Raw genomic sequence first — 12,033 nt, 5'->3', positions numbered from 1 at the left:
TTAGTGTAACGAAAGAAAACGTGTGGCAGTATTACGAAAAAGTGTCGGATTACCAAGCAAAATGCAGATTTTGCAGGAATAAATATTCTTACACCAATAATTCACAAGTCCGTCGACATATATATATATATATATATAATATATATATATATCGCTAAGCATGATCATATAATAGAATACGAAAAATATAAAGAACGACAAGATTGGCCATGGATATGCTTCAAGTACAACAATATTTCTACCTTACAATGTCTTTTTTGTTGTAAGAATTTTCAATCTGATTTTCAATATTTAGCAAAACATTTAAAACAGAAGCATTTTTACGAAGTCCAGAATTACGTACTTCACAATTGGATATGGAAATATTGTATGAGAATTGATGATTTTGAAATAAAATGTATTGAGTGTTCCAACAAATTATCTGTTTTTCTCCGAAGCATACTAAATAAATATATAGTAACTAAACATTCGGAAGAATTAAAAAATGCACGAAAAACACGCGACATAGCTCTTTCGTCAGAAACCGTTCGGAATTTAAAAACTATAGAAGTTAAAGAAAACATGTGGGATTATTATACTAATCTGTCGTCTTTTCAAGCAAAATGCAAATCGCAATACTGCGTTTATAAACAAAATTATATTTATGTTAGTATTCTTTCTAAGCACGTACAAGAAATGCATGGAGAAATATTTGAATGGGAAGAGGAATACAAAAATCAAAAACCATCCCAGCAAACACCAAGTTACAGTTATATAATTGTTAGTTGTAATTTCCCACTCAACAATATAACTGTTATATAATACACGTGTTATATAACAATTATATTATTGAGTGGGAAATTACAACTAACAATTATATAACTGTAACTTGGTGTTTGCTGGGATGGATATATTTTAAGTATTATAATGATTATACTTCCAATAAAGAAATACTATGCTCAGAATGTCTCATGTGTGGTGAATTTCTAACTGCTACTGAATCTAGAACAGAACATATCGAAAAAAAGCATTCTGAAAAAGAACTACGTAATTTCATAGATTATCCGTGGATAAAAAAATATTTCATACAAAGTGATGACACTACTGAAATCAAGTGTACTAATTGTTGCACAAATATGACCATTAACATTTTTAATTATGTGTCTGATCATATAATTGCAAAACATTCGGAAAAATTGCAATCGAATATTTCAAAAAAAGACATGCAACCATAGAGATATAAGACTAGAGGGAGCGAGTCGTATGCTAGCACGTAAGAGGCCGCGATATAGCGATAGAAAGAGAACGCTGCATAAGGGCCCCTCTGTCTTTGTCTATACGCGCATGCGCTTTTGCGCTGCTCATTGTCTATAACGCATTTAGGTTCTAACATCTTGAACAGTTTGAAAAGATAACCTTAAAGAAAAATTCCCAAAATTACAAACTTATTACAGCAAACAGTTTACTATAAGAATAATAAGAAATATTAATATGTACTTACAAGTGAAAACTACGATTGGAAATAGGAGATGCTTCTATTTTGCATATGAAGCATTTTTTTGTCATCTTAGTAATCAATCAAGAGACACTAGTGTCTCGCGCTAATTGTAAAAGTTATGTAATTATCTAGAAAATAACATACAAAACCAAATACAAGCAGAGATACACAATTTTCCACGATCTACTACATATGCGCACGCTCCGCACGCATATATTCCATGATCTGCACATGCGCACATAAACAAAGACAGAGGGGCCCTTATGCAGCGTTCTATTTCTATCGCTATATCGCTCTTTCAGCTCGTTCGCTCCCTCTAGTCTTATATCTCTATGCATGCAACAACTGTGGCAAAATTACAGAAATTCGCGAAATTTTCAAGTACAATGCCAACATTGCGATTTTATATCTTATTACATCAATACAACTAACTTTAATGAATACGTAGAACAGCATATTGAAATAAATAATTACGAAGAAGCAAGCGGAAAAAAATGGCCGTTCATGTTTTTCAACTATATTAACTCAACTACCTTAAAATGTTGTTTTTGTACTGATAATTATGCACCTAAACATAAATTGACAAATCACTTGAATCGGAATTTTTCTGAGAAACCGGATCACTTTATCGACTACGGCTGGATATGAAAATACTGTACAAAAGTTGGTGATTTTGAAGTGGAATGTTTTTGTCAAAAAAAAATATCTCTTGACATTTCCTTATGGTATTTTGATCATCACATTGCAGCTACACATCCGAACAAGCTGCAAAGTACACATAGAACGCATGACACAACTAGACCATCAGGAAGCCAACCAAACTGAAGAAAACAGGTGACAATATGTTTTCTTGATATTATTGTTAATATTTATGTGTATAATTAATCTCTTACTTTTTCAAATTGTATTTAATTTAGTAAAAATTTAATGAGAATAGCAATAACCAAAAAATTTGTTTTTAATAAATATTAAAATTAAATTTACATAAGTTATCCAGAATTTGACAATGGAATGATGATAAGGAAGTTCAACTAGCATCACAACCAACGACAACGGCAATTTTAATTTTGACGATTCAAATGATTTGAAGTACACGAGAAAAGTGGCATATCTTTTGACGTATAATTCGTTTTACTTTTATAAGTTATAAATATGTTCATAAAGTTATGTGTCACATAAATAACAAGTAATGGAACTTATTATATACGCTTCCAAAATTTTATTTAAGTGTACTATGTTTTCAATTTATAAACTACGTTTATAAGTTTAAAAAGTAAAATGATTTTATAAATTAATTATCGATTTTTCTGTAATCATTAAACTATCGGCGATTTATTTAAGTGCATTTAAAAATATTTTATTCCTATTTCATTTTTTTATAAAAATCGTCGATCATGCATTTTTCATATTTTATACTTAAATTTATTATAATAACTTCTGTAAAGATCGCCGCAAAGTAATATAATAATTGTCAGTAAAATATCTCAATTTTTAATTCTTCCAGTTGTACTCCTTCGAAAATTGTGATATATAATATAACTAAACGACACGCATGTCTTCAAGAATAATCATGGTAGAAATTAGTTCCTTATTAATAAGATGGCGTTTGGAAACAAATATGACATAATTTCTTTATTAAATTTCTTTTTAAACTCCAAATTATTATTTAATGTAATATTTTTTAATTGAATTTCTTCTGCATTTTTTTCATCCTTCTGATCTAATATCCTTTTTGTTCTAATCATAATAACAGAAAATAATATAAAATATATTTGATAATTAAAAACTTATCCAATTTTTGCTAAAAAATGTGCAAAATACAAAAATTATAACAACATGTTCTTTCTTTCATTCATCTTTAATTAAGCTTATTTAAGAATTAAACACACTTAACATAATGTAGAATTATGAACAATAAGGTTAATGAAATCAAATAATTTTTAATTTACAATAAGGTGCAATAAGAAACAAGTTATATATCGCGATGCAATTATAACTTTGATTGAAGAAGATATAAAGATGGCACTATCATTATTTCAAATATAAATTTTCTATTTTTTTTTTTATAGTAATATCCAAACATCTTGTATAATAAGTATGAATTATCATGTGCTGCATTTTAATTTTAACATTTTCAATGGGTTAGAGATTACAAATTAATGTACGGACATTTTTAAACTATACTTGTATCTAAGGTGCAACTTGCGAGAAACTTACCCTGGTAATGTGACTGGTACTGCTTGACAAGCAAAGCCATTGCATGCGTTTTTTCTCCTTTTTGTATTATATGTATGATAATACCGTAAATTTATATTTACTTCAATATATTGCATTTACTAACGCAATTGCTGAAAAGTTAGATTACATAAGAATCAATATTTTCGCAATCCTTATTTTTTCTGGAACTTCCATTCAAAATTTGTTTTCAAAAAAATTCTTAAGCCAGACAATTTTTTGGAAATGGAAAATTGCAGATTGATTAAAATTTGAATTTTCAGGTCAAAGTTAACTAACAGTAAAACTAGGATTATTTAACTGATCAAATTTTAATTGTTAATTTATAATCTCAATCTCTGAAGTATAATCTGATATGAAATTGTCTAATTCAATACAGTAATCTTTTTTGAAGAAAAAGTTACATTATAATTTGATATACTTGTGTTTTATAAATATTATTATACTTGCAAATCTAATATGGAAATACTATTAGGTTGTGTAATAAATAATGGTGCATTTTTCAAATAAATTTGTGTACTTTATACGACTGGCAAAACACATTTAAACTAACACAAAATTAAATATTTATTTGTCAATTAATTTGTCAAAGTTATAATCAATTGTACTCATATCATTACCTTTCATCTAGATAATTACGTAAAAAAAAAAAAAAAAAAAAACAATTTATTAAAAAATTCCAAATTATTCATTAGAATCCAATATAATATAACGTCACAGATTAATAAGTTGACAAATAATTAGGTTACAAGCCTATTACGTTTTTAATTAGTGGATTTTAATTTACAATATTTATCAAATATAATTTTTTTAATTATTTATTAATTAATTATTTGTAATTAGTTTAAAATTTTTAATAAGCGAAAAAAAAGAATACAATCAATAAAACACGCATCAATAAACTTTTAACTTTTTACACACATACATATACATTACAGAGTAGAGAACTACATATGCATACTCTTATGTTCTCCCAATTAATGTATTAATTGTAATTTATAACAGTATCAATAAGTTCAGTAAATTATGCGTATTTCTTTAATATTATTATCTCAAATTAGTTTTATTTGAGATGTAAATAATTAATTTTGTATTATTTCTTAAAAAATTATTCGTGTAAATAATATGTTGTAACATCTTTTTCGCGGAATAGTAACTGCTATACCAACTGGGGATAATGTTACAGCGCCGCTTCATGACTTGGACTTCATAATTTCAACTGACGTATCAATATTTACATTCAATTGGAAAACCATACGTATTTCTTCGTCCTCTTGTACCGTATTCAGTTGACTGCGTCCTGCAAGAAGAAACGGACACAATGTCAGAAGTTAGTTTAACAAAAAAAAACGTGTGGCAGTATTACGAAAAAGTGTCGGGTTACCAAGCAAAATGCAGATTTTGCAGGTATGAAGTGATTTACATCAATATAAATTTTAGTAAACATATAGAAAAGCATCCTCGTATAATAGAATACGAAAAATATAAAGGACGACAAGAATGGCCATGGATATGTTTCAAGTACAACGATATTTCCACCTCACAATGTGTTTTCTGTTGTGAGAATATCCGATCTGATTTTCAATTTTTAGCTAATCATTTAAAACAAAAGCATTCTAATGAAGTGGAGAGTTACATAATTTACGATTGGAGATGGAAATATTTTGCGAAAGTTAATGATTTTAAAATTGAATGTACCGTGTGTATCTACGGTGAATCATTTATTTCTCTGTCAAGCAGTATAAGGAGACATTTAGTACGTTACCATTTGGAAGAATTAAAAAATGCACAAGAAGCACGCGACATAGCTCTTTCGTTGGAAACCGTTCGAAATTTAAAAATTATGGAAATTAAAGAAAACATGTGGGAATATTATACCAAAGTGACGTATTTTCAAGTAAAATGCAAATTCCAAAATACCCATCTATTTCCTAGTAATAGTTTTTTTCAATTTTATACGCATGTAAAACAAGAACATGAAGTAATCTGTAAATGGGAAGAGGATCACATAATTGAAAAATGGCCATGGATGTATTTTAGGTATTCGTACGAATATATTTCCGATAAAAGCATACTATTCTCAGAATGTTTGTTCTGTGGTGAATTCTTTCCGGCCGATAAAATTTCTACAACGACACATCTCTCAGACAAGCATTCTGCGACAAAAATGCACAATTTTACAGATAATTGGATAATAAAATATGTTATACAAAGTGCTGACACTAGAAAGTTAAAATGTACTATTTGTTGCAAATACTTAACCATTGATATTATTAGTGAAATATATTGTCATACAATTAAATGTCATCCGGAACAATTGCAATCGATTATTTCAAGAAAAGACACGCAAAAACTGTGGCAAAATTACAAAAATTTGCGAAATTTTCAAGTACAATGCCAACATTGCGATTTTCAATATTGTTATATTAATACAACAAACTTTATTGATCACGTAAAAAGAGAGCATATTCATGAATATAATTACGAAGAAACAAACGGGAAACAATGGCCGTTCAAGTTTTTCAACTTTATTAGCTCAACTACCGTACAATGTTGCCTTTGTATTGTTATTATTTCATCTTTTGATATAAATAAATTGGAAACTCACTTGAATCTGCATTTTTCTGAGAAACCGGATTACTTTATCGACTGCGACTGGATATGGAAATACTGTAAAAAAGTTGGTGATTTTGAAGTGGAATGTTTTTGTCAGAGGAAAATATCTCTTGACGTTTCGTTATGGTATTTTGATTATCACATTGCAGCTACACATCCGAACAGGCTGCCAAGTACACAGAGAACGCATGACATAGCTGAACCATCAGGAAGCCAACCAAACTGAAGAAAACAGGTAACAATATGTTTCCTTGATATTATTGTTATCATTTTCATGTATATGTAATTTTTTATTTTTTTTGAATCGCATTTTATTTAATAAATATGTAATGAGAAAAGCAATAATCATAAAATTTGTTTTTAATAAATATTAAAATATTTGCATAGGTTTATTCAGAGTTTGACAATGGAATGATGATAACGACGTTCAAGTAGCATCACAACCAACGATAACGACAATTTAAATTTTGACGTTTCAAATAATTTGAAGTACACGAGAGAAGTGGCATGCATTTTTACGTATAATTATTCCTGACGTATAATTCGTTTTACGTTTATAAGTTATTAATATGTTTATAAATTTATGTGTCACATAAATAACAAGTATTGGAATTTATTATTTACGCTTACAAATTTTATTTAAGTGTACTATGTTTATAATTTATAAACTATGTTTATAAGTTTATAAAGTAAGACGATTTTATGAATTAATTATCGACTTTTATGTAACCATAAAATTATCGGCAATTTATTTAAGTGCATTTATAAATATTTAATTTCTATTTTATTTTCTTATAAAAATCGTTGTTCATGCATTTTTCATATTTTATTCTCAAATTTATTTTAATAACTTCTGTAAAGATCGCCGCAAAGTAATATAATAATTGTCAGTAAAATATCTCAATTTTTAATTCTTTCAATTGTATTTTTTCGAAAATTGTGATATATAATATAATAAAACGACACGCATGTCTTCAAGATTAATCATGGTAGAAATTAGTTCCTTATTAATAAGATGGCGTTTGGAAACAAATATGATATAGTTTCTTTATTTAATTTCGTTTTAAATTCCAAATTATTATTTAATGTAATAATTTTTTAATAAATTTCTTTTGCATTTTTTCATAATAACAGAAAATAATATTAAATAATTCATTAATTCATAATAACAGAAAATAATATTTAATATATTTGATAATTAAAAACTTATCCAATTTTTGCTAAAAAATGTGCAAATACAAAAAATTTTACAACATGTTCTTTCTTTCATTCATCTTTAATTAAACTTATTAAAGAATTAAACACACTTAGCATAATGTAGAATTATGAACAATAAAGTTGATGAAATCAAATTATTTTTAATTTACAATAAGGTGCAATAAGAAACAAGTTATATATCGCGATGCAATTATAACTTTGATTGAAGAAGATATAGAAATAGCACTATCATTATTTCTAATATAAATTTTCTATTTTACTTTTTTATAGTAATATCCAGACATCTTGTATAATAAGTATAAATTATCATGTGCTGCATTTTAATTTTAACATTTTCAATGGGTTAGAGATTACAAATTAATGTACGGACATTTTTAAACTATACTTGTATCTAAGGTGCAACTTGCGAGAAACTAACCCTGGTAATGTGACTAGTACTGCTTGACAAGCAAAGCCAGTGCATGCGTTTTCTCTCCTTTTTGTATTATATGTATGATAATACCCTAAACTGATATTTACTTCAATATATTGCGTTTATTAACGCAATTGCTAAAAAGTTAGATTATAAAAGAATTAATATTTTCGCGATCCTTATTTTTCCTGGAACTTCCATTCAAAATTTGTTTTCAAAAAAATTCTTAAACCAGATAATTTTTTGAAAATGGAAGATTGCAGATTGATTAAAATTCGAATTTTCAGGTCAAAGTAAACTAACAGTAAAACTAGGATTATTTAACTGATCAAATTTTAATTGTTAAGTTATAATCTCGATCTCTAAAGTATAATCTGATATGAAATTGTCTAATTCACTACAGTAATCTTTTTTGAAGAAAAAATTACATTATAATTTGATATACTTGTGTTTTATAAATATTATTATACTTGCAACTCTAATATGGAAATACTATTAGGTTGTGTAATAAATAATGGTGCATTTTTCAAATAAATTTGTCTACTTTATACGACTGGCAAAACACATTTAAACTAACACAAAATTAAATATTTATTTGTAAATTAATTTGTCAAAGTTATAATCAATTGTACTCATATCGTTACTTTTCATCTAGATAATTACGTAAGAAAAAAAAAAAACAATTTATTAAAAAATTCCAAATTATTCATTAGAATCCAATATAATATAACGTCACAGATTAATAAGTTGACAAATAATTAGGTTACAAGCCTATTGCGTTTTTAATTAGTGGATTTTAATTTACAATATTCATCAAATATAATTTTTTTAATTATTTATTAATTAATTATTTTTAATTATTTTAAAATTCTTAATAAGCGAAATAAAGGAATACAATCAATAAAACACGCATCAATAAACTTTTAACTTTTTGCACACATACATATACATTACAGAGTAGAGAACTACATATGCATACTCTTATGTTCTCCCAATTAATGTATTAATTGTAATTTATAACAGTATCAATAAGTTCAGTAAATTATGCGTATTTCTTTGATATAGTTATTATCTCAAATTAGTTTTATTTGAGATGTAAATAATTAGTTTTGTATTATTTCTTAAAAAATTATTCGTGTAAATAATATGTTGTAACATCTTTTTCGCGGAATAGTAACTGCTATACCAATTGGGGATGATGTTACAGCGCCGCTTCATGACTTGGACTTCATAATTTCGACTGACGTATCAATATTTACATTCAATTGGTAAACCATACGTATTTCTTCGTTTTCTGGTACCGTATTCAATTGACTGCGTCCTGCAAGGAGAAACGGACACAATGTCAGAAATTAGTGTAACAAGAGAAAACGTGTGGCAGTATTACGAAAAAGTGTCGGATTACCAAGCAAAATGCAGATTTTGCAGGAAAGAACATGTTTACACCAATATAAATTTCAGTGAACATATAGAAAAGCATCCTTATATAATAGAATACGAAAAATATAAAAGACGACAAGAATGGCCATAGATATGTTTCAAGTACAACGATACTTTCACCTCACAATGTCTTTTCTGTTGTGAAAATTTCCGATCTAATTTTCAATTTTTAGCTAATCATTTAAAACAAAAGCATTCTAATAAAGTGGAGAGTTACGTAGTTTACAATTGGACATGGAAATATTTTGCGAAAGTTAATGATTTTAAAATTAAATGTACCGTGTGTATCTACGGTGAATCTATTTTGTCGTCATCCAATTTAAGGAAACATCTAGTACATAAACATTTAAAAGAATTAAAAAATGCACAAGAAACACGCGACATAGCTCTTTCGTTAGAAAACGTTCGGAATTTAAAAATTATGGAAATTAAAGAAAACATGTGGGAATATTATACCAAAGTGACGTATTTTCAAGTAAAATGCAAATTCCATAATACCCATCTATTTCCTAATCATAGTTTTTTACAACTTTATACGCATGTAAAACAAGAACATGAAGAAATATGTAAATGGGAAAAGGATCACAAAATTGAAAAATGCCCATGGATGTGTTTTAAGTATTCGCACGAATATATTTCCGATAAAAGCATACTATTCTCAGAATGTTTCTTGTGTGGTGATTTCTTTCCGGCCAATAAAATTTCTACAACGCGACATCTTTCAGACAAGCATTCTGCGACAGAAATGCGTAATTTTACAGATAAATGGATAATAAAATATGTTATACAAAGTACTGACACTAGAAAGTTAAAGTGTACTATTTGTTGCAAAAACTTAACCATTGATATTAGTAATAAAATCTATAATCATACAATTAAAAGTCATCCGGAACAATTGCAATCGATTATTTCAAGAAAAGACACGCAAAAACTGTGGCAAAATTACAGAAATTTGCGAAATTTTCAAGTACAATGCCAACATTGCGATTTTCAATATTGTTATATCAATACAACAAACTTTATTGAACACGTAAAAAGAGAGCATATTCATGAATATAATTACGAAGAAACAAACGGGAAACAATGGCCGTTCAAGTTTTTCAACTTTATTAGCTCAACTACCGTACAATGTTGCCTTTGAATTGTTATTATTTCATCGCTTGATATAAATAATTTGAAAACTCACTTGAATCTGCATTTTTCTGAGAAACCGGATTACTTTATCGACTGCGACTGGATATGGAAATACTGTAAAAAAGTTGGTGATTTTGAAGTGGAATGTTTTTGTCACAGGAAAATATCTCTTGACGTTTCGTTATGGTATTTTGATCATCACATTGCAGCTACACATCCGAACAGGCTGCCAAGTACACAGAGAACGCATGACACAGCTGGACCATCAGGAAGCCAACCAAACTGAAGAAAACAGGTGATAATATGTTTTCTTGATATTATTATTAATATTTATGTGTATAATTAATCTCTTACTTTTTCAAATCATATTTAATTTAGTAAAAATTTAATGAGAATAGCAATAACCAGAAAATTTGTTTTTAATAAATATTAAAATTAAATTTACATAGGTTATCCAGAGTTTGACAATGATATAAAGATGGAATGATGATAAGGAAGTTCAAGTAGCATCACAACCAACGACAACGGCAATTTTAATTTTGACGATTCAAATGATTTGAAGTACACGAGAAAAGTGGCATATCTTTTGACGTATAATTCGTTTTACTTTTATAAGTTATAAATATGTTCATAAAGTTATGTGTCACATAAATAACAAGTATTGGAACTTATTATTTACGCTTACAAATTTTATTTAAGTGTACTATGTTTTTAATTTATAAACTATGTTTATAAGTTTATAAAGACGATTTTATATATGAATTAATTATCGACTTTTATGTAACCATAAAATTATCGGCGATTTATTTAAGTGCATTTATAAATATTTAATTTCTATTTTATTTTCTTATAAAAATCGTTGATCATGCATTTTTCATATTTTATACTCAAATTTATTATAACTTCTGTGGAGATCGCCGAAACGTAGTACATTAATTGTTAGTAAAATAAGTCAATTCTTAAATCTTCCAGTTGTATTTGTTCGAGAATTGTGTTATATAATATAACCAAACACACTCATGTCCTCAAGATTAATCATGATAGAAATTAATTTGTTATTAATAAAATAGCATTTGGAAGCAAATATGATATGGTTTTTTCATATAATTTATAAAAGGATTTAAAAATGTTATTCATTGCAATATTTTTTTGATGAATTTGTTTTGCATCTTTTTACATCTTTTGATTTAATCGTAATAACATAAAATAATATTACATATATTCGATAATCAAAAGCTTATCCAATTTTTGCTAACCAGAAAATGTGCAAAATACAGAAATTATAACAACATATTCTTGTTATCATTTATTTTCACTTAAGCTAATAAAAATGTTAAACACACTAAGAATAATGTAGAGTTATGAACAATAAAGTTGATGATACCGAATGATTTTTAATTTACAATAAGATTCAATAAGAAACAAGTTGTATATCGCGATGCAATTATAAATTTGATTGAAGAAGGCATAAAGATAGCATTATAATTATTTTGAAAAAAAA

The 12,033-nt window shown here is 27.1% G+C and overlaps 2 long non-coding RNA genes across 4 annotated transcripts; both read left to right on the top strand.

Annotated features, from left to right (window-relative positions):
- Positions 1–1,801: 1,801 nt before the first annotated feature.
- LOC105671575 (uncharacterized) lies at positions 1,802–7,312 on the top strand. Of its 3 annotated transcripts, none has more exons than XR_001100624.2 (4): positions 1,802–2,140; positions 2,226–2,311; positions 2,475–6,563; positions 6,716–7,312. It is a non-coding gene; the product is annotated as an uncharacterized lncRNA (long non-coding RNA). The 3 variants fall into 3 exon arrangements; XR_010889346.1 differs by having other exon boundaries at positions 1,802–2,311; positions 2,475–5,119; positions 5,305–6,563; XR_010889345.1 differs by having other exon boundaries at positions 1,803–2,311.
- A 3,374-nt stretch (positions 7,313–10,686) lies between these two features.
- Positions 10,687–11,616, top strand: LOC136998806 (uncharacterized). The gene is made up of 2 exons (XR_010889344.1): positions 10,687–10,827; positions 10,982–11,616. It is a non-coding gene; the product is annotated as an uncharacterized lncRNA (long non-coding RNA).
- The last annotated feature ends 417 nt before the right edge of the window (positions 11,617–12,033 follow it).

This window comes from Linepithema humile, chromosome 3, assembly GCF_040581485.1.
Source record: "Linepithema humile isolate Giens D197 chromosome 3, Lhum_UNIL_v1.0, whole genome shotgun sequence".
Classification (NCBI taxonomy): Eukaryota; Metazoa; Arthropoda; class Insecta; order Hymenoptera; family Formicidae; genus Linepithema; species Linepithema humile.
Note: the sequence above shows the minus strand (reverse complement) of the source record. Positions and strands in the feature narration are given on the sequence as shown.